Source organism: Rhinatrema bivittatum, chromosome 2 (genome assembly GCF_901001135.1).
Source record: "Rhinatrema bivittatum chromosome 2, aRhiBiv1.1, whole genome shotgun sequence".
Classification (NCBI taxonomy): domain Eukaryota; kingdom Metazoa; phylum Chordata; class Amphibia; order Gymnophiona; family Rhinatrematidae; genus Rhinatrema; species Rhinatrema bivittatum.
The window spans coordinates 49,954,536-49,981,911 of NC_042616.1; the positions used below are offsets into that span (position 1 = coordinate 49,954,536).

At 45.4% G+C, this 27,376-nt stretch overlaps 1 protein-coding gene across 5 annotated transcripts in view; it reads left to right on the top strand.

Annotated features, from left to right (window-relative positions):
* LOC115083925 (zinc finger protein 501-like) overlaps window positions 1–27,376 on the top strand; it is an 88,787-nt gene continuing 61,411 nt past the window's right edge. For 3 of the 5 annotated variants that reach the window (XM_029588030.1, XM_029588033.1, XM_029588034.1), the window contains exon 1: window positions 15,906–16,028. The gene's annotated coding sequence lies outside the window, so the exon portion shown is untranslated. Of the gene's footprint in view, window positions 188–15,895; window positions 16,029–27,376 lie in introns of those variants that run through there. The other 2 variants (XM_029588032.1, XM_029588031.1) reach the window with 2 other exon arrangements.

Consider the following 27,376-nt stretch of genomic DNA (forward strand, 5'->3'; position numbering starts at 1 on the left):
GAACGTTTATTGAGCACTAAACAAGAGGATGAGCCGCACGGCTGCAGCGATCAATCTTTCTCTGAGGGAAAGGAAAATAACCCCAGGACCAGCATCGACCTCCCGCTTATCCCATCTGTGTTTTCAGTCATCATTAAAGAGGAGGAAGAGCCGTGTGCTATAGAACATCCTGACCCTGCCATAACGAGTGAGTATTAAGATGCGATTACAGGTAAAGTGTAGTGTTATCAGAACAGAACAAACTGCTGCAGAATTAAAGCTCCTGGACTACATATTAAAAACACCATTGATTATGATTATTAATGTCTTTTTTTTATTTAGTAAACTAGGATTTTATGCTGCTATTTTTTATTTAAAATTAGGACTTCTCATTTTCAGTTATGATCAAAAAAAGCCAATAAAATATCTCTGAGGCCTCCATAGGGCCGCTAGGCCAGAGGATCGCGTGCCGGAACTTGGTCGGCGCGTGCAACCTATGTCTGCCCAGAGGCAGGTGCAACTTGTAAAATAAAGGTATGGGGGGAGTTTTAGGTAGGGCTGGGGGCGGGTTAGGTAGGGGAAGGGAGGGGAAGGTGGGGGGAGCGGAAGTAAAGTTCCCTCCCAGGCCACTCTGATTTTGGAGCGGCCTCGGAGGGAACGAGGAAAGCCATCGGGGCTCCCCTAGGGCTTGGCGGGCGCAAGGTGCACTAGTGTGCACCCCGTTGTGCACGCTGACCCTGGATTTTATAACATGCGCGCGGAAGCGCACATATGTTATAAAATCGGGTGTACATTTGTGCGTGCCGGGTAGCGCGCACAAATGTGCCTCGCACACGTAAGATTAAAAATCTGCCTCTATCTGTTTTGCCCGCGCATACATCTTAAAATTTGGCCCTTACTGTATTTGTACATTTTTTTTCATTGATGTTCATTACTACAAACACACACTGTTCTGACCTGCAAAAATTCTATTATAATATAAGGACCTTCATAGTAACGGGCTATGTGCTTCGCCACTTGGATCTGGCCACAAACATTTCTCTTGCGTTGCATTGCCCAAGTTTAATCATAGGCCCCTAAAAACACATTTCTTTTTTGTTTTAGAATTTTCTGATTGCAAGTAAAACAATTCCAAATAATCTTTGAATCATTAAAAATTTAGTCAATCTATCCCCATTTCTGGCATTTCTCAGTGTGATGTTACTTGAACCAACGTGATAATTCAGACCATGCTGCTTGAACGTGCTTTGTTTTTGGACATGGCCATAGAAGCAGTCTTGAGCTTTTCCCCTAATGTCTGCATATCAGTACTCCAGAACATAAAAGTTGGGGCCCAGCATTGGCTGTCATCTGAATCCAATTTCCATTTTTTTTTCCCCGTCGAAGCAGAGAATGATGTTGCAGTAGCGATAAATGCATGAAAGCTAATTGGTTAAGGGTAGTAATCCCCATGCCTTCTGTTAAGGGTAGTCACTGCCGCTCCATGCACCATTTCCTTTATTTCCAACCTCTACCCTTTAGGGATCCACAGTGTTTATCCCATACATTTTTAATTCATTTACTGTTTTTGTCCTCATCACCTCTTCTGGAAGGACATTCTAGGCATCCATCACCTTCTCGATGAAGAAATATTTCCTGATGTTGGTTCTGAGTCGTGTGTCCTTAGATTTTCATTTTCTGACTTCCCAGTCCTACTGTTTGCTTTCCAACGGAAAAGGTTCAAATTTTGTGCATCATTAAAACCTTTCAGCTATCTGAAGCTCTGTATATTATCTTCCCTGCACCTCCTTTCTTCCAGAGTATTCAAATTTTGATCCTTCAGCCTCCCCTCATAAGTCTTCTGATATAGACCCCCAACATTTTAATCACGTTTCTCTTGACCACCTTCGTCCTGTCTCTGTCCCTTTTGAAATATGGTCTCCAGAACTGAACACAGTACTCCAGGTGAGGCCTCACCAAGGCCCTGTAGAAGGGTAATATCACCTCCTTTTTCTTGCTGGTTGTTTCTCTCTTTGAGGCTCAGCATTCTTCAGGCTTTAGCTATCACCTTGTCAAATTGCTTCGCTGCCTTCAGATCACCAGACACTATCACTCCAAGGTCCCTCTCCCAGTGTGTGCACGATAGTCTGTCACCCCCATTACATACCTCTCTTTTGGATTACTGTATCCCAGATGCATGATTCTGCACTTCTTGGCATTGAATCCCATCTGATACTATGATCAACACTATAAACTGTTCTTCTGTTTCAAAATTCTAATAATCAAAATATAAAAAGTAACAGTTCATATAGAACATATCACAATTTATTGTTATCCTTATAAAAATGTTCACAAAATTATGTCTAAATAGACATTAATTACCTATCAAAAATATAACATAAAAAATTACAGGTACTATAATTAGCTGAAATCAATTCTTCAAACCATCTCAGAGGAAACCATCAGATAAAATGTTTAAATGTTAATGAGATCCACTGGATCATAACAATCAGATTAATAGCGCTTTAAATGTTGCTTAAGGGACCACTTCAGCCAGGATGAATAGCATTGAGATGATGCCATAAGACTAAACTTGGTTTGAAGTGTAATTGATCAATATGTACTAAGAGGGAGACACCGTATTGGATATTATGAGTGGGAAGTCATTTGCCACTTTGTTCAGCATCTGTTTTAGTGTCTAACTTTAAATCACGTGGTCCCTTAAGCGACATTTAAAGGGACATCAAACTGAATTTATGACCCAGTGGATTTGCTCCCAGTCACCTTTCAATTTCACTATACCCTTCGGACCTTCCTTCTTTCTCTGATATATTTGAAAATGTTTTAGCCCCTCATTTTACCTCTTTGGCAATCCTTTCTTCTGCTTGACCTTTTGCTTTCCTGATTTTTCTTTGTCTCCCTCAGTTTCTCCAAGTATTCCTCCCTGTGTTGCTGTCTTTGGTATCCTTTGAATGCTGGTGGGGGGTTTTCAGCCACCTCCTTTGAGAATCAGATGAGTTTCTTAATTTTATTTACTTTTCTAACATATAGATTTGTTGCCTTTGTAATAGCTCCTTTTAATTTGACCCACTATTGTTCTTCCTCACCCATTTTCTCCCAGTCTTCTAGTTCTTCTTCCAGAAACATCCCCATTTTGACAAAGTCCATATTTTTGAAATTCAAAACTTGGGTCTTGTGACTTCTCTGTATCTTATTTGCAGTATCAAACCATACTTTCTGATGATCACTGGTGGTCAGTGGGCACCTACCTGGACATTAGAGAAATTATCCCCATTTGTGAGCTCTAGGTCGAGTATCTCACCCTTCCTCGTGGATTCCATTACCATTTGTTTGAGCAGAGCTCCTTGAAGGGCATCAACTATCTCTACTTGTTGTAGATTCTGCAGAAGGGATACGCCAATCCACATCCAGTAGATTAAAATCTCCGAACCACATTTCTCCCTTCATTCCCATCTTTTGGATGCCTGTAACCAGATCTCTGTCCAGTTCAGTCTGAATTGGAGGCCTGTAGACCACATTGATGTAAATGGAAGCACCATTTTCTTTTTTTGGGACAGCCTTTCATTTGCTTGAATATTGTTTTTGACATATAAAGCAACTCCTCCCTCTTTTCTGTCCTCTCTGTCCTTCCTTAACAAGTTATAGCCTGGGATGGCCGGATCCCAATAATGAGGCTCAGTGAACCATGTCTCTGTAACAGCAACAATGTCCAAGTCTGCCTCCACCATTAAGTCCTGCAGATCTGGGATTTTATTGCCCAGTCTAAGAGCATTTGTAGTCATAGCTTTCCATCTTTTTCTCTCTTTTTGTTGCTCTTCTTAGCCACCTTTTCTAGTTTTTTGAGTTGATTGTTTTTATTTCCTCCTCCCACTTCCTGTATTGCTTGGGGGTGAACATGCCAATTTCATTGGCCACCTCCAGCCCTCTAGTTTAAATGCCTGATAATGTATGATCTGAATTTTTCACTTAGATTCCTCTTTCCTTCCAAAGACAAATGTAGATCCTTGTATATAGAGAGCAAAAGTCCTTGAATTAAAACTTATAAAAATAAAAGAATCTATGAAATCTTACTAATCATATGGAAATTATTATCAGATCAAAGTGTGCTCATCAAAATATAATCTATAGGCTCTTTCCTGCAATGGGCTTTGACTAGTATCATATAACTGAGGAATATAGTTCACATCATATACTTTTTCCCATATTTCAAGCAAATTTTAATTTTCATTTAGCTAACTGTATTCCCAGATTTATTCTTCTGATGACTGAGTCTCCCAGCAGGAGAATCTTCTTTTTATGACACTTTATAATATTTAAGGGTTTCTGGTTACACTAGGTGACTACATTCCTTTCACACATCACTTCATTTTCTGTTGTTGGAGCTTCTTCATTATCAAATACAGAAAAGGCATTATGTAAGGGTAACGGCAAGAAGAGTGGGTGTCTCTTGATCACAGGCCATATTCTGCCAGAGCTCACTGTAATCCATTCATTCCTGGGTTTCTGAATCCTGGATGTCTGACTTCTCTGTGGGAGTGGGGATGATATTCAGAATGCTGCACACTTGATAAAATTGAGTGTCATATAGTTGCATGTCTTGTTCTACCAGAGCCCAGTGTAAACCATTTATTCTTGGGTTTCTGAATCCTCTGTGGAAGCTAGGGGAGGTTTTTTGAAACTTGAACAATTCTTCTTTCAGATGAATCAGCTGCTTTTTCATTGCAAGCAGCTGAAAGCAAATTGGCAACCCCTTAAATCTTCAAATGGGAGGCATGGGGACATAAGTACAATTGCTACACCAAATAAAATAAATTCTGTTAATAGTGACCAGTATACAAGTTATTAGATTGGTACTTAGGTCTTATTCACTTAAACCATGTCCTTGGAAGAACTATTTAAGAAAAAAAAAGACCCTGGGGTGGGAGAGAACAAACAGCTCCTGTAGATACCAGACCTTTTTTGAATTAACAAATATAATTACTTAAAAACAGGCTAGCAAGGATTCTAAAAATGCTGTATAGCTAGGAAAAATATATAGGGATTTCAAACCTTGCAAAACAGATAGGGGCAAATTTTTAATCTTACGTGCATGGGGTACATTTGTGTGCGCTACCCGGCACGCAAAAATGTACACCCAATTTTATAACATGCGCGTGCTGACGTGCGCATGTTATAAAATCCAGGGTTGGTGCGCACAAGGGGGTGCATACTTGTGCACCTTGCGCGCACCGAACCCTAGTGGAGGCCCGATGGCTTTCCACTTTCCCTCCGAGGCTGCTCCCCCCACCTTCCACTCCCTTCCCCTATCTAACCCACCCCCTTGCCCTATCTAAATCCCCCCCCCCCGGCGTAACTTGCGCCTGCCGGCGCGCCATCCCCCCGGCCATAGTTCTTGATGGCGCTCTACAATAGATAATGATTCATCAGATGCAGAGGATACCAGCCCCTACTTTTTTGTAAATTAACAAACACAGTTACTTAAACATATGGATAATGGTGAGCTGGTGGATGTATAGTATATTTGGATTTTCAGAAGTAGTTTTATAAAGTCCCTCATGAGAAACTTCTAAAGGTATTAAAAAGTCATGGGACAGGAGACAATGTTCTTGTTGCGTCCGTCGGTGCTAGATGGCTTCGCCCTGTTTGCTTCACCTTATTCACGGCTCCTCCCGCTTACCTAGGAAAGATGGCTACCGCCGTGTCTACAAGCCCACCTCTCCGGCATCCCCGAAATGGCTATGGTGCAGCCTTCCGCCATGCTCCTCCCAGGTACTTACTAGGGTGTGTGCAAGGGCGTCACCTACATCCTTATTCCAACCTTGGTGCTAACCTCAGGGGTGTTCCCCCTTGCTGACGTCACGCCATCTGGGTATTTAACCTATTCGAATTTGCTAGCTCATTGAGTTAGCAAGGACTCAAATCCATTCCTGTCTACGCTACTCTGCCGCTTCTGTGCTGCTGCTGGAAGCTCTCTCTCTACCCTTCGGAGTAACTGCTAACCTGGGTACCCGCTCCTCGGGGGCCCTCTGCTTTATTTCAGGTGCAATACAGGGAACAGGTACTCGCTCCTCGAGGGCCTGCTCTCCCTGCCTGCACTACCTTCTACAACCTGGTGGAATCGCATATCTACAGCAAACACCTAGTGAGTACTCTAACTCTCAGTCTATCTCATACACAGTACTTCCTTATTTATTTTATTTTATTTAACTTCTTTTACTATACCGACACTCAAGACCAGGTCTTATCGTACCGGTTTACATTAGAACAAGGGGAAAAAACCAATTAACGTATAAGTGGAAATGAGAAGTTACATTAAAACAGGGAGAGTAAAAACAGGGAGAGTAAAAACTTCCTTGCTGGGAAACCTGCTTTGGAACCTGCCAAGACCAACGGGGTGAGAAGGGCTCCCTCTGCCGAGGTCCCTGAGACTGCATCTACCAGACTGCCTCACTACTGCCACCTTTGGTGGTACTCTTCAAACTATATAATAAACAACTAACTGTGTTTGTGCGTTCTGAGTCTAGCCTAGTACTGTGGCTCCTCACGGGGCTCCTCCCCATGGGCGTGGTCATCTGTCACAGCACCCAAGGATCCACCCAAACACCGCTCAACCATAACAATTCTGTTGTGGATTGTGAACTGGTTAAAAGACAGGAAACGGTGAGTAGAACTTAATAGTTTTCTCAATGGAGAAGTGTAAAAAGTGGAGTGCTGTAGGGATCTGTATTGGGATGAGTGCATTTTATTGTATTTATGAAAGATCTGAAAAAGAAAATGACGAGATGTAATCACATTTTCAGATGACTTAAATATATTTTGACTGGTTAAATCATAAGCAAATTATGAGAAATTGCAGAAAGACCTTGCGAAACTGAGCATCCAAAAGGCAGATGACATTTAATATGGACAAGTGTAAAGTAATACACATAGAACACATAGAACAAAGGGGAAAGCCGACAGTCGCTCAGCAGCACATGGTTCGGAGAGAGGTATCTTCAAAGGATACTAATGATGCATTAGAATTAGGGCATCCCGACAGCGAGGTTCCAATAATATGAAAAGTAGTCCAAGTGCCTGTATCTAAAAACTCACCTGAGCTAAAAAATTCTAACTTATCCCTATCAATTAAAAAGCAGAATGAAAATACAAACAAAAAACAAACTTTGAAATGTTTGTATGCTAATGCTGGAATGCCCTTCCGGAGGAAGTTGTTGTGAGGCCCGATCACGCTCACACGCGACCGGACCCCCTACCCTCCTCCACGCGGGCAGGCCGGGTCTCTCCTCGTGGCGGTCCGCAGCGCGACGGCATCAAGACATCGGAGAGCAGCGTCAGAGAAGCCGCGGCTGGCCCCGCCTCTTAAAGGGGCCGTGACGCAGAATCGAGGCCGACCCCAGAAGATGATGTCATCTGGGAGGGAGATTTAAACTCCCTCAGTGAAGGTTTGGATGCCTTCGCAACAGGTTCCTGAGGTTGGCTGTTTTCCTGCTCTCTTTGTATCCTGGTTTGACATGTGGACTGTTTTCGACTTCGCCTGAGTTTGCCTGCCGCCCTCCTCGACCCTTGCCTGGTATCTGGACTGAGTTTGCCTGCCGCCTGCCTTGACCCTTGCCTGGTATCTGGACTGAGTTTGCCTGCCGCCTGCCTTGACCCTTGCCTGGTATCTGGACTGAGTTTGCCTGCCGCCTGCCTTGATCCTTGCCTGGTATCTGGACTGTGTTTGCCTGTCTATTCCTGGCCGGAACCCGGATTGTGTAGCGGCTCTTCTGAGGTCACCGTGTGGGTTGGCCATACTTCGAAACTTCCACCTCCTGGAGACGAAGTTCACCTGGGTACTGCAGGTGGGTGTTCTCTCGTCCCGGACCAAGGGTCCACTACCATAACAGAAGTGGTGAAGACCAGAACTGTGAAGGACTTCAAAGGGGCGTGGGATAAACACTGTGGATCCATAAAGTCTAGAGGATGTGAATGAAGAGTGGGTGGCTCGCGGGAATGACGGCTACTACCTGGAGATAATACCCTTATTCAATAAACATACACACGGTTAATGGGACTCCAACATTGCTCTAAGACTCCAACATTGCTCTAAGCTTCAACGGCAAGAGGAAATGTGGAAAAAAGTATTTGCATTCACAAAAAAGCGGGGAGTAGCTTGCTTGTTACGGCAGTTACTACCCCAGACCAAATAAGCCTGATACTTCACTTTCAATGCATATCCAGCATAGCTCTCTGCTTCAACGGCAGGGGAGAAAGACTGATACTTCACGCATATCCAGCATAGCTCTCTGCTTCAATGGCAGGGGAGAAAGACTGATACTTCACGCATATCCAGCATAGCTCTCTGCTTCAATGGCAGGGGAGAAAGACTGATACTTCACGCATATCCAGCATCGTTCTCTGCTTCAACGGCAGGGGAGAAAGCCTGATACTTCACTTTCAATGCATATCCAGCATAACTCTCTGCTTCAACAGCAGGGGAAATGAAGAAAAGTGGATCTATATACAGACAACAACCAACAAGGACTGAATTACATAGTCTGGGTAAACAAATAAGCATGGGTGTAGCTTGCTTTTTGCGGCGGTTACTACCCCTAACTAATTAAGCTAGATATTTCACTTAGATGCAGTTCCAACACTGCTCTCTACATTGATGGTGGGGGTGGAGGGGAAATAGAACCAAAAGGTTACTAGGAGCCAAGAGTAACAGATAAGTATGAGAAAAAAAAAGTGCGAAACTTGCTGGGCAGACTGGATGGGCCATTTGGTCTTCTTCTGCCATCATTTCTATGTTTCTGTGTAAGATGGGAGAATTAGAATGTATAGCAGTGAATGATCACGAACCAAGGAGAGAAGAGATTCAACTCACTCACCAAATCTAAAAAACAAATCTCAATAAACTTGTTATCAAACAACTAATTACCCGGCAAATGACAATATCATAAAGCTTGTTGCTCTAGTGTTGTAATCTGCAGCCTCTCACCACACAATGGGTCGCAGGCTGTTATCAGCTTACAGAGCTTAATTTGATGTAATCATTTACTGTCATTTGTCCACCCACCAAATACCTTTATTCAATAACCCATCCTATAGACCTATTACTATTTTCTCAAAATGTAAACTTTGACTGAACGAAAACGTTCTTTGAAGGTCAAGTTCATCACAAAATTGAATACTTAGCCATAAATTTTCCATCGAGCAGCTACAATACTTTGCTGTTCAGTTTCAGCTTCCCAACATGTTTCGACTGAAATATCAGTCTTCTTCAGGGGAATTGTGATATCTCGAATCAGGCCAACATATTCATTATCTCCTAAAAATTAAAAAACCATGAATTAAAAACACTCAAAGCAGACCACACAGCCAGATATCTAAACTAAACCGATATCTAGCGTAAACCATCATTCATTGTTGCAACGTATGGAAATATGCTCCACTTACCCGGACCAAATTTACCGGTCTCTCTAAAGATTCAAAAATGGCGCCTCAGCGTCCTAGTTGGTCTCTGCAGTCGTACTCACTCTGAATTTAAACACGTCCCGTACATTCTAGCAACCGGAAATCCGGATCATCTATGCCCAATAAGCTACATTACCCACAGTTCTATGCTCTTAGACCGCCATAATTTCTTTAAAAGACTGACCAGTCAATGTCTTTGTTTAATCCTTCTGGATCAACCGTATTGAAATAGTAGATCCATTTTTGCTCTCTTTGAAGAAGATAACCATCAAAGTCTCCTCCACGACTCTTAGGCAACGGTTTTTCTATTACAGCAAATGTTAGATCATCGAACGTGTGAAAATGTGAAAGGCAGTGCTGTACTACCGGCGCTTCTACCTTACCGCGTGTAATGGCACTCCTGTGTTCGATCATGCGGGTCTTTAAAGAACGTATGGTTTTGCCAATATATAAACGAGGACACGGGCACCATAACCCGTAAATCACACCTTTAGACTCGCAATTGGTGAGAGAACGAAAATGAAATTTACCATTTGCAAAAAACGGTAAAACACTGCCTGCAAAAGATTGAGTGCACACAGTGCAATTCCCACAAGGGAAGTGTCCTCTAATACCAAGATCTCTGTTCTGTCCATCACTTTTTTCATCTGCGAAATCGGAATGGACAATCATGTCTCTCAGGTTTCTTCCCCGCTTAAAGGCAAACCTGGGAAGTTCGTTGAACCCTTCATGTAGGTGTAAAATGTGCCAAAATAGAAAAACCGTTGCCTAAGAGTCGTGGAGGAGACTTTGATGGTTATCTTCTTCAAAGAGAGCAAAAATGGATCTACTATTTCAATACGGTTGATCCAGAAGGATTAAACAAAGACATTGACTGGTCAGTCTTTTAAAGAAATTATGGCGGTCTAAGAGCATAGAACTGTGGGTAATGTAGCTTATTGGGCATAGATGATCCGGATTTCCGGTTGCTAGAATGTACGGGACGTGTTTAAATTCAGAGTGAGTACGACTGCAGAGACCAACTAGGACGCTGAGGCGCCATTTTTGAATCTTTAGAGAGACCGGTAAATTTGGTCCGGGTAAGTGGAGCATATTTCCATACGTTGCAACAATGAATGATGGTTTACGCTAGATATCGGTTTAGTTTAGATATCTGGCTGTGTGGTCTGCTTTGAGTGTTTTTAATTCATGGTTTTTTAATTTTTAGGAGATAATGAATATGTTGGCCTGATTCGAGATATCACAATTCCCCTGAAGAAGACTGATATTTCAGTCGAAACATGTTGGGAAGCTGAAACTGAACAGCAAAGTATTGTAGCTGCTCGATGGAAAATTTATGGCTAAGTATTCAATTTTGTGATGAACTTGACCTTCAAAGAACGTTTTCGTTCAGTCAAAGTTTACATTTTGAGAAAATAGTAATAGGTCTATAGGATGGGTTATTGAATAAAGGTATTTGGTGGGTGGACAAATGACAGTAAATGATTACATCAAATTAAGCTCTGTAAGCTGATAACAGCCTGCGACCCATTGTGTGGTGAGAGGCTGCAGATTACAACACTAGAGCAACAAGCTTTATGATATTGTCATTTGCCGGGTAATTAGTTGTTTGATAACAAGTTTATGGAGATTTGTTTTTTAGATTTGGTGAGTGAGTTGAATCTCCTCTCTCCTTGGTTCGTGATTAATTCAGGAGAGGTAGTTGCTTCACAGTATTTGATTATTCATCTAGCAGTGAATGATGACATAGACTTAATTGGCATCTCAGAGACATGGTAGAAGGAGGACAACCAATGGGACAGTGCTATACTGGGGTACAAATTATATCGCAGTGATAGAGAGGAGCACCCGGGAGGCGGTGTGGCGCTTTATGTCCAGGATGGTATAGAGTCCAACAGGATAAACATCCTGCATGAGACTAAATGCACAATTGAATCATTATGGGTAGAAATCCCTTGTGTGTCGGGGAAGACTATAGTGGTAGGAGTATGCTACCGTCCACCTGGTCAAGATGGTGAGACGGACAGTGAAATGCTAAGAGAAATTAGGGAAGCTAACCAAATTGGTAGTGCGGTAAAAATGGGAGACTTCAATTACCCCAATATTGACTGGGTAAATGTATCATCGGTACATGCTAGAGATATAAAGGTCCTGGTTGGAATAAATGACAATTTTATGGAACTGACGAGAGAGGGAGCAATTTTAGATCTAATTCTCAGTGGAGAACAGGATTCGGTGAGAGGTAACGGTGGTGGGGCTGCTTGGCAATAGTGATCATAATATGATCAAATTTGATTTAATGACTGGAAGGGGGACAGTAAGCAAATTTACGGCTCTCGTGCTAAACTTTCAAAAGGGAAACCTTGATAAAATGAGAAAAATAGTTAGAAAAAAACTGAAAGGAGTAGCTACAAAAGGAAAAAGTGTGCAAGAGGCGTGTTCATTGTTAAAAAAATACCATCCTACAAGCACAATCCAGATGTATTCCACACATTAAGAAAGATGGAAAGAAGGCAAAACGATTACTGGCATGGTTAAAAGGGGAGGTGAAAAAAGCTATTTTAGCCAAAAGATCTTCATTCAAAAATTGGAAGAAGGATCCAACAGAAGAAAATAGGATAATGCATAAACGTTGGCAAGTTAAATGTAAGACATTGATAAGACAGGCTAAGAGAGAATTTGAAAAGAAGTTGGCCGTAGAGGCAAAAACTCACAGTAAAAACTTTTTAAAATATATCCGAAGCAGAAAGCCTGTGAGGGAGTCAGTTGGACCGTTAGATGATCGAGGGGTTAAAGGGGCACTTAGAGAAGATAAGGCCATCGCGGAAAGATTAAATGATTTCTTTGCTTCTGTGTTTACTGAAGAGGATGTTGGGGAGGTACCAGTACTGGAGAAGGTTTTCATAGGTAATGATTCAGATGGACTGAATCAAATCACAGTGAACCTAGAAGATGTGGTAGACCTGATTGACAAACTGAAGAGTAGTAAATGACCTGGACCAGATGGTATACACCCCAGAGTTCTGAAGGAACTAAAAAATGAAATTTCAGACTTATTAGTAAAAATTTGTAACCTATCATTAAAATCATCCATTGTACCAAAAGACTGGAGGATAGCTAATGTAACCCCAATATTTAAAAAGGGCTCCAGGAGCGATCTGGGAAATTACAGAATGGTTAGCCTGACTTCAGTGCCAGGAAAAATAGTGGAACGAGTTCTAAACATCAAAATCACAGAACATATAGAAAGACATGGTTTAATGGAACAAAGTCAGCAAGGCTTTACCCAAGGCAAGTCTTGCCTCACAAATCTGCTTCACTTTTTTGAAGGGGTTAATAAACATGTGGATAAAGGTGAACCGGTAAATGTAGTGTACTTGGATTTTCAGAAGGCATTTGACAAAGTTCCTCATGAGAGGCTTCTAGGAAAAATAAAAAGTCATAGGATAGGTGGCGTTGTCCTTTCGTGGATTACAAACTGGCTAAAAGACAGGAAACAGAGAGTAGGATTAAATGGACAATTTTCTCAGTGGAAGGGAGTGGACAGTGGAGTGCCTCAGGGATCTGTGTTGGGACCCTTACTTTTCAATGTATCTATAAATGAGCTGGAAAGAAATATGACAAGTGAGGTAATCAAATTTGTAGATGATACAAAATTGTTCAGAGTAGTTAAATCACAAGCAAATTGTGATAAATTGCAGGAAGACCTTGTGAAGATGGAAAATTGGGCATCAAAATGGCAGATGAAATTTAATGTGGATAAGTGCAAGGTGATGCATATAGGGAAAAATAACCCATGCTTTAGTTACACAATTTTAGGTTCCATATTAAGTGCTACTACCAAAGAAAGAGATCTAGGCGTCATAGTGGATAACACATTGAAATTGTCGGTTCAGTGTGCTGCGGCAGTCAAAAAAGCAAACAAACTGTTGGGAATTATTAGAAAGGGAATGGTGAATAAAACGGAAAATGTCATAATGCCTCTGTATCGCTCCATGGTAAAACCATACCTTGAATACTGTGTACAATTCTGGTCGCCGCATCTCAAAAAAGTATAGTTGTGATGGAGAAGGTACAGAGAAGGGTGACCAGAATGATAAGGGGAATGGAACAGCTCCCCTATGAGGAAAGACTAAAGAGGTTAGGACTTTTTAGCTTGGAGAAGAGACGGCTGAGGGGGATATGATAGAAGTGTTTAACATCATGAGAGGTCTAGAACAGGTTAATGTGAATCAGTTATTTACTTTTTCAGATAATAGAAAGATTAGGGGGCACTCCATGAAGTTAGCATGAGGCACATTTAAAACTAATCGGAGAAAGTTCTTTTTCACTCAACGCACAATTAAACTCTGGAATTTGTCGCCAGAGGATGTGTTTAGTGCAGTTAGTGTAGCTGTGTTTAAAAAAGGATTGGATAAGTTCTTGGAGGAGAAGTCCATTACCTGCTATTAATTAAGTTGACTTAGAAAATAGCCACTGCCATTAGCAATGGTAACATGGAATAGACTTAGTTTTTGGGTACTTGCCAGGTTCTTATGGCCTGGATTGGCCACTGTTGGAAACAGGATGCTGGGCTTGATAGACCCTTGGTCTGACCCAGTATGGCATGTTCTTAAGTCTACCTGTGTCTGAAAGAATGAGAAATTTCATGATGCCCCTTTCCTACTGGCATTACTATGGGTGCTAAGGGATGGCAAGTGCCACCGGATTTTCAGACATTGGATTGGGCGAGCGAGAACCAAACTCCTACCTGATGCGAGGCGCCAGTGCACTGCTGTTAAACCCACAGCTGCCTATCTGCCTACCCAGGGACGTCTGGTGGCAGCCACGTTCCTGAGGCCTAGTCAGGCCAGTAAGTTTCTTCGCGGCATTCCCTCTGTGAATGGATTCTGTAGTTATGAGCCATTTGCATTGCCGACTAACTACCACGGATTAATGGATTAATTAATTGCTCCTTGTGACCTTTGGCAAGTCACTTTACCCTCCAGCCAAGCCGCACATTTTACTTTCAGAAATTAACGCCTGCCCAAAGGCTGGCGCTAACTTCTGCCGGTACCGGGAAAGTGTACAGAAAAGCAGAAAAAACTGCTTTTCTGTACTCCCTCCGACTTAATATCATAGCGATATTAAGTCGGAGGCCCCAAAATTTAAAAAAAATGAAACATTTAAAAAAAAAAATTTGTAATCGGCTGGCGGCCCGCGGGTCGGAAGATGGATGCTCAATTTAGCCAGTGTCCATTTTCCGAACCCTGGCTGTCAGCGAGTTTGAGAACCGACGCCGGAAAAATTGAGCGTCGGCTGTCAAACCCGCTGACAGCCGCCGCTCCTGTCAAAAAGGAGGCGCTAGGGACGCGCTAGTGTCCCTAGCGCCTCTTTTTACCGCGGGCCCTAATTTGCATCTTCTTACCCCCTGAATCACACGCACAGGAGAGCGGCCTGTGAGCGTGCCGGGAGACAGGGCGCTCGCCCGCTCTCCCGCGACTTTTACTGAATTGGCCTGACAGTTTGTGAAAGTGAAACAAGATGTTTTGGGTGCTGCTGGGGGTTGTAGATTTGAGCCTGTGCAGAATTAGGGAGAAGAGATTCTATCCAGGAAGGAATCCAGCATGCTTAGGTAGCCCATCCTCAGGGGCTGTTTCAATATCATACGCTCAGGCTATTGCACAGCTGAACCAACAATTGGACGCGCTAGGCTAACACCCGATGCAATAAGGGGATTAGTGCATACAAAATGTGCAGCTAATAGCACTCATCCCAAGTAAATGCCATGTAGATGAGGCTATTAGCTATTACCGTTGAAGCAAAAAATTGCTGTGTAAATTGAGCATCCATTTTCCTAACCTGACTGCCTTCCACGCCTTTTTTTTTTCAGGTTACTGTTTTCTGTGGATCCTTTGACTTAATATCACCACAATATTAAGTCAGAAGAACCACAGAAAAGCAGTATTTTCTGCTTTTTAGTTCTACTTTTGGGACTCCTCAAAACTTAATGGCAGGTGCGGGGCTGGCATTAATTTTTGGTGGTTAAAAAGGGCACATAGTTATTTTTTACATCAGCGTAATAACTAATAGCCTCATCAACACAGCATTTACATGAGATGAGCGCTATTAGTTGGGGGGGCTGGTTTGGATGCGCATAAGGAGTTATGGACGCGCGTTAACCCCGGGTTAACCTGTGCGCTAGCCTGAGCGCACGGTTTTGCATCGGCTTAATTTGCCGACATTTTCAACCTGATGGGAGATTTCGATGTGTCAACACCTCAGACCTTAGCAGCAGGCTGCCACTTTGAACTCCCTAAAGACATTTTAATTTCCACCGACCAATCCCATAGGAAGAGTCGAGGGGCGGGGTCAGCCAGACTGGGTGTAAGATGCAACCAATGGGAAAGCGCCGGGGCGGAGGAACTTGCAGGCAGGGAGGGGCGACGGCTCTAGATCCTTCCGAGCGGGGGGGGGGGGGGGGGAGTTAGATGCACCTGGGGCGAAGTCGGCGGGCGCGGCTGCTGCAAGCTGGAGAAAGGCTGGTAAGTGCGTGCAAGCTTTGGGCGCCAAACTGTACGCTCGCTGGCACGCGGGCGGGGTTCCCGCCTATGGTAACGTAGAATGGGATGCAAGACCCATCTAAACTTTTCTGATTTCCTTTTGTAATTGCGCTTATTGCAGGAAGTAGCTGGAAACAGGGATGGAGTGTACTTTTAGAAGTTGGGTGCCAGCTAAAGGAGAGGGCGGAGGGAAGAGTAAATCTTTTTTGTTCGCCTGTTTTTAGTTCTGTTTTTGCGGCTGTTACCTCTCGTAAGCCAAACTTCCTCCTCCTCCACCTCCTGCCTGTGCTTTCTATTTTTAGAGCAGAAATCTCTGCGAAGGGCTGGGACCTCCGGGCGCGCACTGACTCGTGCCCCACCGTGACTGCCGCCGCCGCCGCTGCTCTCGTTTGAGTGAGCGGAGGATGGAATTGGGGACGTACAGATCTGCTGGGGGAGGGGGAGGGGGAGAGAGAGAAGGGTCTGCGAACTTTTTAAGAGGCTACAAGCCCCCCGTGCGAAAGAGCCAGCGCTGCTCCTCCTCCCCCCACGTCTCTCTGGCCGCCTCGTCAGAAATACGGGTGGAAAAAATTCCCAATAAGACGTAAATGGCCAGGGGGCTTCTAGAGCGGGAGAGGGGCTTTGCCCTTGTAAAAAGCACCACCTCCACAATACAGCATCTGCAGCACTTTACTTAGTCATGGAGGTTAATGACGTTCACCTTGTTTTTTTTTGAACATTGGCCATTGTTAGTTTGTTAGGTTTTTGTTTTTTTACACTGTTGATTCGATGGATTATTTATTCATGGACATGGCTGAGCTTTATTCTAAGGTTCTTTTATCAAACACTGTATTTTTGTTGTTGCCAGGGGACACTTATTTCTATTTTATTTATTTATTTAGGCATTTTATATACCGTTATTCCAAAAGAAGATTACCAACGGTTTACAAAGGCATCATTCATGTTGTAGGTCAACATTCACAAATACACGTTCAAAGCATGAGGTACCCACACCAAATTCGAGGTATAGAATAGGCATAGCCAGACAGTGCCTTATCTCTGGGGGTGGGAGTCCCTAGCTCAGTGTAGGTGAGGACTTGCTTTCAGGTGGTCTTGGAAGACTATGGTTTGTATAGGAGGTGGCATCAGGGCTGACTCCTGGTGGGTGTTTGCTGAGTGCAGCTACATTGATAGCATCCTAACTACAAGAAATGGTGGGAACCCATGGAAAGGGGAGGGGGGTGGGGGGCGGCACATGTGCTTGGTGCAGACACACTGGCAGTGGGAGCTTGATGGACATGTGCATGATGCAGCCCGGAGGGGCATACACTGAGTGCAGTCATCCCAATAAAGGCATCCTAGCTTGAGACACGGCTGGAGCCCAGTGATTACTATGCCAGCCTAACTACCAACACTGCAGGCATTGGGGGAGTAGGAATTTAGACTGCCCTCTGAATGTGGTAGGCAGTTGGGAATTGCTGATAGTTATATGACTTGGTTCGAGTGTCCAAAAAGCTTTATATTAATTGGTTCTTGACCCTTGGGCATGTATAAAGGGAGGGAAGGTGGGATGAGTGGTCACGACCGACCATGACAGCATCTGGAGCCTTACTGGCTAAATGTTTGCAAAGCACTCTGAACTCTACAGAAAAGATAAGAGCTTATTAGTTGCAACACAAGGTATTGCTTCTACTCTGAACAGCAGGCTTTATTCAGAAAAACAGGTGATCAGGGTATCTTATCCACTGGAAAAAGGAAAAATGTCTTCCGTGTTCCCCACAAAGTCACTACAAAAGGAAGACTCTAGAGAAATGGCTGGTGCAGGCCTATCTGATCAGAACTGGATTGCAGTAGTGGAGTCTCCTAGCCCTGTGTCTGTTAATAACAATCCAAAAGTTAGATACTCTAACTTCATGCACATAATTTGTTACAGAAGAGCTAGATTGCATAAGATGGGTTGGTTTGATTCTCCTGAATATAAAAAAAAAAAAATATTAACACCATTTGGAAAGAATGGTGTAAATTCTTGAAATTGTGAAGGAACAAAGGATTCATAATTCGTGTGCTGCATCTGCTTTTGGGCAACTAACATTTTGTAAAACTAGCACAAACTTCCGTTAGTTTTGTTTGCTCCTGTTTTATTTTGTATTTCTTATAACTTCAAAAACAAAAATAAAGTTGTGAAAAATCCAGGCCGCAAAAAATCTGAGCACCAAGTTAGATGTAAAACAGGCCAAGAGAGACTTTAAGAAAAAGTTTGCCAGAGAGGCAAAAACTAATAATAAAAATTGTTTTCAAGTACATTTATTTTCAAAAATTGATATTCTGCTTAAATAGACCAACCGTCCTAAGTGGATTATATAAGACATAAATATTTTATAGTCCCACAACAAATACAGAATTAATCCAATTACAGCACAAGCATAGCAGGGCGAATGCTGTGCACAATTAAATCTACTCAGGAGGAAAAGCTTTTAAAGCTAACAAAGACTAACTTTTTCCTGAATAGGACATAATCAGAGGTCGGCTGCAACTCAAGTGACAAAGCATTCCCTTTTGGAGAGGAAGCCTGTCGCCGATTTCTTGCTTTTTTGGTGGTCGCAGATTTGAGAATTTGTGGAGGAGTAGAAATATACTTTGGAATGTTACAGGCTCTAAGGAGGGTGAAGCAAAAGCCTGTCAAGTGGGCACTAGATGACTGAAAGGAAGAAGAGTTGCTCAGGCAGGACAAGGAAATAGCAGAAAAACGGAGTTCTTTGCCTCTTGTCTTTTTACGCACCTGAAACTTTCTTTGATGGCGGAGATTCTGAGCGTCTACAACAAATATCCATGACCAGGATGGGCAGTGTTGCCCAACTGTAACTTAAAGAACATCACTAGATCCACTGTGAAACGTCTCCAGATTGGGTAAAAAAAAAAAAAAAAAGTAGCTAAAACTGCACAGTAAATACGGAATGTGGGAATGAGGGATTTTAAAATGATTTAAGGTTTGTTATCGTTAAAAATCTTCAAGAAAAAAACAAGATAAAATAATACAAATCTATTCAAAAATGAACACTAATGTAAATATTTATTAAACCAGATAAAAATAAACTTGTGAAAAGGCAAAACTAAAAAAGATCCCTGATCCTGTTCACATTGTGTGGACTGGCAGTGTAGTTGCAGCATTTCTTGCCAGCAGCCTGGTTGGAGATCATATTTGAATATGGAAAATTGAGGTCACTGTACACAGATTAAGAAATCACTTCAGTCTCACTACTTGTAATGATGTTAAACTGAAGCATGGGAATGAGGCATTTTGAAATGCTTGAAGGTTTATTACTTTTAAAACTAAAATCTTCTAGGAGAGGGCCTGCGGCATATGAGCAGGCTCCAGTCCAGGCCCCTTTGAGGAGCTCTAGCAGCTTAAGTTAACCGTAAAAGCAGCAGATGGTACTGTAATACAGTGGTTCTCAACCTTTTTTCTGTCGGGACACACCTGACAGATGGTTCTCACATGCGTGACACACTGACCCATGATCGTCACAGGGCTAGATGTAAATGTACAGTTTGCATCCACGGGAACCCCCCTGATCCACAATAATGGATGTAAAGCAGAATTATGACATTCCCCATTCAACTCATCTACAAAAAAGATATTCTGGTTCTGGTGTCATCTCAGTAACAGCAACTCAAACTCCTTGTACTTTCAGGCTCAATAGCCCTACTTATGAAAAGACAGCAGTTTACCACCAATGCATGTCCTCTTGAGAAAACGCAACAAATAAGACTGATAAAACACTTACATGCTAGTAAAATATCTCTGTAACAGACACAGAACCGACCTAACATACTCCCAGGATCTGTAGTAATGCACATAAACTAATCCACACACAGTTACACCTGTATTATGGAATACACTCAAACAGGAGCAACCCTATCTATGAAAAGGCAACACTATAAATATTAAAATCAGGCCCTAAAAACCAATACACCTCTTATTAGGAAAACAGAACTAACAAGCAGCTATAGATCCCCACACAGAAATAATTGTAAAACTATACTAATAAGCAGAATAAATGTTTCACAACAACTATGAACAGAATAACATCCAACAATTAAAAACTCATAAAAACTATTAAAAATTCTCCAAACACCAATAAAATATTTCAAAAAAAGCAGACACATCACATAATATTAAATAATTAAAATGGCAGTCAATCAAGAAAAATAAACTTAAAAAGCCACCTTTACTTACCCCCTCCAGCAGCTGTCCTACTCCTCTTCCATGCAGGCTGTAGCACACACCAGAAGCAGCAGTAGTGGCTAAGCTCTATACTCATGGTCCTCTTCCTTAGGGCCCATGTCTCTCACACACACACACCATACCAGTCATGCCCCCATGACCAGTTTCTGTCTCTCACACACCAATCATCTCCCAGTCTTTGACAAACACACCAGTCACCTTCCTGAACAGTTTCTCTCATGCCATACACACACACACAGGCTTCCCACTCCCGTGTTCCACTTACATATATGGGCTTCTCACTCTCATAATCACTTTCTCTTTCTCACATACACTCACCAGTCTCTCACTCCCATGCTTGTTCTCTCCACATGCACAGGCTTCTCATTCCCATAATCACTTTCTTTCTCTCACACATACACACACACCAGTCACCTGATCTCTCTCATGCATACACACACACAGGCTTCCCACTCCCATGTTCTCTTTCAGATATACAGGCTTCTCACTCCCGTGCTGTATCTCACACACTCCCATGCTCACTCTTCACATGCACAGGCTTCTTATTCCCATAATCACTTTCTTTCTCTCTCTCACATACACACAAACACACACCAGTCACTTGATCTCTCTCATGCATATACACACACACATAGGCTTCCCACTCTCATGTTCTCTTTCAGATATACAGGCTTCTCACTCCCATGCTGTGTCTCACACACACACAGGTTTCTCACTCCCATGCCCACTCTTCACCTGCACAGGCTTTTCATTCCCATAATCACTTTCTCTCTCTCACACATACACACACACCCGTCACCTGATCTCTCTCATGCATACACACACACAGGCTTCCCACTCCCATGTTCTCTTTCAGATATACAGGCTTCTCACTCCCGTGCTGTATCTCACACACTCCCATGCTCACTCTTCACATGCACAGGCTTCTTATTCCCACATACACATACACACACACCCGTCACCTGATCTCTCTCATGCATGCATACACACACATACACAGGCTTCCCACTTCCATGTTCTGTCTTACATACACAGGCTTCTCCCTCCCATGCTGTGTCTCACACACACCCAGGTTCTCACTCCCATGCTCACTCTCTTCACATGCACAGGCTTCTCATTCCCATAATCACTTTCTCTGTTACACACACATACACACACACCAGTCTCTCTCTCTCATTTCCATGCTCGCTCTCCACGTGCACAGGCTTCTCATTCCCTGAATCACATTCTCTCTCTCACATTCACATACACACCAGTCACACCGTCACCTTACCAACCAGTCTCTCTCATATACATGCACACACACAGGCTTCCCACTCCCATGCTTTCTCACATACCCAATTTCTCACTTCCATGCTTTTTCTCTCTCTCTCTCTCTCTCACACACACACAAACACACATCCCTGACTGTCTCACATACACATCAGTCATCTCCTTGAGCAGTCACTTTCATTGTCTCTCACATATACACATACATCAGCTCTCTGACCAGTTTCTCTCAATCACACACATACTCTCGATCAAATACATTCTCTCACTTACACACAGGCTCTCAATCACACACATTCTCTCACACACAGGCTGGCTGGCTGCTTCTCTCTCTTTCTGTCACTCACTTCCTCTCTCTCTCCCTCCCCCCCCCCAACGGTAGCTGCTCCTGCTCCTCCAGCCCCCGCAGGCCAATAAGGAAGAATTCTATCGATCGCGGGAGGCTCCTGCTGCTCTCTCCTCTCCCGATTACCGTCTGCTGCAATAGCTTGGGGGCCGATGCTGCAGCGGCCGCTGCTACTTCATCACGCGGCACGGCCTTTCTTCTTCCCGCGCACCGCGTATCACTTCCTGGTCCGGGGGGGGGAATGCAGGCGCGGGAAGAAGAAAAGGCCAGCCGCGGATGCCACAGATTTTTTTTTTTTTTGCACCGCTGCCGTTGCCGCTGGGCTTGAACGTGCTGATAGCCCGGCGGCAACGGCAGCGGTGCAAAAAAAAAAAAATCTGTGGCATCCGCGGCTGGCCTTTTCTTCTTCCCGCGCCTGCATTCCCCCCCCCCCCCCCGGACCAGGAAGTGATACGCGGTGCGCGGGAAGAAGAAAGGCCGTGCCGCGTGATAAACTAGCAGCGGCCGCTGCTAGTTTATCACGCGGCACGGCCTTTCTTCTTCCCGCGCCTGCATCCCCCCCCCACCCCGGACCCGGAACAGGAAGTGGTGCGCGGGAAGAAGAAAGGCCGTGCCGCGTGAGAAAGGCCGTGCCTGCTAGTTTATCACGCGGCACGGCCTTTCTTCTTCCCGCGCATCACTTCCTGTTCCGGGGGGGGGGGGGGGGGGGGATGCAGGCGCGGGAAGAAGAAAAGGGCAGCCGCGGATGCCACAGCTTTTTTTTTTTTTTTTGCACCGCTGCCGTTCCCGCTGGGCTTGAACGTGCTGATAGCCCGGCGGCAACGGCAGCAGGGAAGAACGAGCAGCGGGAGGGACCGGGAGCCACGCGACACACCTGCCGGTGCTTGGCGACACACTGGTGTGTCGCGACGCACCGGTTGAGAACCGCTGCTGTAATATAACCACCAAACCAGGAGCTCACTTCCTACTCTGTTTATTCTTTCCTGTGGTCTCACTCCACACAGATATTTGCCTAATGTTTCTGGAAATGGAAAGGTGAGCCCAGCCTGCATCGATTCACTCAGATTCCTGCCTCTCTCCTCTAGTACTTCCTGCAGGCTGGCTGGAGGCATTTTTATTTATTCTGTATAATTACTTTGGCAGCACATGTAAAATTGTGCTGCCAATAAAGTTATCTGGACCTGATGTACCTGCTGCTGCTTCTCACCCCCCTCCCCTTCCTTTGCAGTCTCCAAACACCCGGCAGCCATCATTCCTCCTAACACCCCCTCCTGGTCCTTCCATGGCAACATCATCAGAACAGGATACAATTTCAAACATTACAAACTTGTCCAGAGCAATTTGCCTTTATTACTACTGGTCACATCTGTGGTGCTATTTGACGTACATAGCACTGTACAAAAATATGAGTCTCTGAGGAACTTATAATCTAATCAGGAGAAACTTGCAAGGCAAAAATCCCCTCAAACTTCTCTACTGTCTTGGGAGGAGAGGAACCCCCTTAAATTAATTTCCCTGTACGTACCAGGATCAGTCCAGACTGCTGGGTTATGCTTCCCGTCCAGCAGATGGAGTCAGAGAGAAACTGAAAAGGCACCACTCATATACCCTGGTGCGCCCCCTGCGATCCTCCAGTATATCTCTGACTCCAGCAGATGAGAGAGCATAACCTTGCGGTCCTGATCTCCTGTAAATTGATTTGTGAAGGGGTTTCCCTATCAGGTTTGATTTAATATAGAGGAGAAATCCTGTGACTAGATCAATTAATGGTTTGTACCTAATTTGGTACTAATAAGTGGAGCCATAGCAGGCAAGGCAGGGCACTGCCCTACAGCCTTTTCCGGGGTTTTTTCAGCCTTACCCAGTGAGAGGAGGGGAGGATTAATCGGTGGGCCGGTCACTCTCCCTATCCGCCTCCTGAGAAGTTTAATTCCTCGGAGAAGTAAGTTTAGTCGGGTGTGCTACACCCCCTGCAGGCTCCACAAGCAAATTGTCTGTGAGGTAATCTTAGCTGCCGGTGGCAGCAATTTAAAAAAAAAAAAAACGAGGTAATTGTGTCCACTGCCTGCGTTCCTCACTGTGGTCTCCGGAAGGGGTGGCTTGTCACCCAGCCCCCGCTCGCGCCGTTTTTCGCGCCGTTTTTTGGTTTAAAAAAAATAAATAAAAAAAAAAGCATGCCCCGAGGAACTGTTTGTACGGCATGTGGGGAGCCGGGTCGTCTGCTCTCCCGCGAGGGTCTTTGCTCCCGGTGCCTTCCCGGGGGTGAGGGTTCCTCGCGGGGGTCAGCCGCGGCCGGGAGCTCCTCTTCCCCGCGGCTTGGGGCAAGGGCAGCATCGGCCAAACCTCGGCAGTCCGCGCTGCCGATACCGGGGGCGGCGGCCATTTTGGAGAATTCGGCGGCCATTTTAAATGATTCAGATCGCGACGCGGTTTTGTCGGACGAAGGGGAGGACCTCCCCCCCCTGTCCCCACCGGACCTTAGCCCCCGCGGGTTACCAGGGCCTATTAATTTGCCACCGGGGGGAGCAAAAGGAGGTTCTTTAAAGAGGCCTCATCCTTTTACCTCACAATTTGTACTTTTGCTCCACAAGGCTTATATGGAGGCCGAAACGGAATGGGAACAGGGTACTCCTGCCCCAGATAAACGGGGGAGAATTTCTACTGGTCTCTTTGGCTTGGGGGATGCAGCCCCGGCTCCTCCTAAACCTCCGCAGCAGGCTGCTCCAGCTCCTTCGGCTCCCCCTCCAAAACCCCCTCAGCATGTGGCTCCGGTCCCCCTTTCACAGGATCCGTCCACGCCGGATCCTGATATGGATGTAGGGGGTACGGACCCGGTTGAGGGGGATGATCCTCAGATACTCCGGTTATTTCATAAGGAAGAACTGGATCCTTTGATTGCCCATGTTCTTCGGGAACTAAAGATTCCAGTATCCCAGGTTGACTCCAATTCCCAGCCAGGGGATTTTGAATTAGACGGGCTCCGCACGCCTGCGCATGCTTTTCCTTTTCACAATAAACTGTTTCAGCTTGTATCCCGGGAATGGGATAATCCGGAGGCAACTCTTAGAGTCAGCCGCGCTATGGATAAGCTTTACCCTCTCCCAGCTGATTCCTTGGAGCTCCTTAGGGTGCCAAGGGTGGATTCGGCGGTCACTGCCATGGCTAAACATACCACCATTCCCGTAACAGGGGGTACGGCCCTTAAGGATCTTCAGGATCGGAAGCTGGAAACGTTGCTTAAGCGCATCTTTGAGGTTTCAGCTTTGGGGGTACGGGCGGCCGTTTGCAGCTGCATGGTACAAAGGGCTACCCTTCGCTGGGTACAACAGATGTTGACATCTCAAGATCTGCCTCCGGATGAAGCAGAGCAAGCAAACCGTATAGAATCCGCAGTGGCTTACGCCGCGGATGCCTTTTATGACCTCCTCCGCACTTCGGCCCGGTCTATGTCTTCGGCTGTGTCGGCACGGAGGTTACTCTGGCTGCGTCACTGGGCAGCAGACTCTTCCTCCAAGGCCCAACTCGGTTCCTTTCCCTTTCGGGGCAAATTGTTATTTGGCACCGAGTTAGAAGACCTTATTCGATCTTTGGGGGAGAATAAGGTGTTCAAGTTGCCAGAGGACAAGCCTAGATTTTTTCGCCCTTCGGGTACCTTCCGCAGATGATTTCGCGGGCAACGCCGTTTTCGATCGGGAAGGGGGTCCTCTTTTGCTACACGACAGCCGTCTACGCGTTCCCAGTCATGGACTCCTTCCTTTCGTGGTAGAAGGCCGGCACGCGCAGGGGCGTCTCATACCTTCGCCACCTCTAAGGCGGCTCAATGAAGGGACGCCGGTCCATTCCTCCGTCCCGGAGGTAGGAGGACGACTCTCTTACTTTCGGGAGGAATGGGCCACAATTACCTCAGACCAATGGGTCCTCGACATTATATCTCACGGCTACGCCTTGGATTTTGCAAGGCCCCTGCGCGATTTGTTCCTTATCTCTCCCAGTGGTTCTCTGGTAAAGCAACAGCGGATTGCTCAGACCCTGGAGCGGTTGCAAGCGCTGGGAGCAATAGTGCCAGTGCCGCCCGCCGAACAACGCACGGGCCATTATTCCATCTATTTCATCGTTCCCAAGAAGGAGGGCACATTTCGGCCAATTCTGGATCTCAAGCGAGTCAACAGGGCGTTGCGCATACCGTGGTTTCGGATGGAGACCCTGCGCTCGGTCATCGCTGCGGTACACAAAGGCGAGTATTTGGCTTCCTTAGATCTCACGGAGGCTTACTTGCACATAGGAATACAAGAGTTCCATCAAAGATTTCTGCGCTTTATGGTCCTGGGGTCTCACTTCCAGTTTTGTGCTCTTCCGTTCGGTCTGGCGACAGCTCCGAGGGTGTTCACCAAGGTAATGGTGGTGGTGGCGGCGAGTCTTCGGAGAGACGGAGTGTTGGTACACCCGTATTTGGACGACTGGCTCATCCGAGCAAAATCGCGACGTCTCTGTGAAGATGCGATTCAGGCAGTCCTTCACCGGCTCCACTCCTTGGGGTGAGTTGTCAATTACCCCAAGAGCCATCTGATCCCCTCCCAGAATTTGGAATTTCTGGGCGCCTCGTTCGATATGAAAGTGGGAGAGGTTTCTCTCCCACAGGCAAGGATGGAGCGTCTGATGGCGCACGTTCGCCGTCTCCTCGCCCTTCCCCTGCCTGTGGTATGGGATTACTTACAGGTTCTTGGATATATGGCGTCCACACTGGATTTGGTTCCGTGGTCGTTTGCGCATATGCGGCCGCTACAGAGGGCGCTTCTGTCTCGTTGGGACCCCAAATCGGAAGAGTTTCAGATACCTTTGCCACTCTTACCCCCAGCAAGGACCAGTCTACAATGGTGGTTGGATCCGGTCCACTTGCTCCAAGGCACCGATTTGGAGCCACCTCAATGGATCATTGTCACGACCGATGCCAGTCTGACGGGCTGGGGAGCAGTCTGTCAGTCTCAGTCCGCTCAGGGACGTTGGACGCCTCCTCAGACAAAGTGGTCGATCAATCGTTTGGAGACAAGGGCGGTTCGCCTAGCGTTACAGCACTTTCTGCCTTTGATTCGGGACAGAGCAGTTCGGGTTTTGTCCGACAACGCAACCACGGTAGCGTATATAAATCGGCAAGGCGGTACACGGAGTCTACCGGTAGCAACCGGAGCCAGCCAATTGATGGTGTGGGCAGAGCAGCACCTGTCTCGGATTGCGGCGTCTCACATCGCAGGAGTCGACAACGTTCAAGCAGACTATCTCAGCCGGCAACGACTAGACCCGGGAGAGTGGGAACTATCTCCCGAGGCACTCAGACTCATCTGTCGCCGGTGGGGAACTCCCCGGTTGGACCTCATGGCAACTCGTTTGAATGCCAAGGCAGCTCGCTTCTTCAGTCGCAGAAGGGAACACGGGTCGGAGGGCGTGGACGTGCTAGTTCTTCCCTGGCCCGCGCACGTTCTTCTGTATGTGTTTCCACCGTGGCCGTTGGTGGGGAAAATATTGCGTCGCATAGAATCCCACACGGGACCCGTCGTTCTCGTA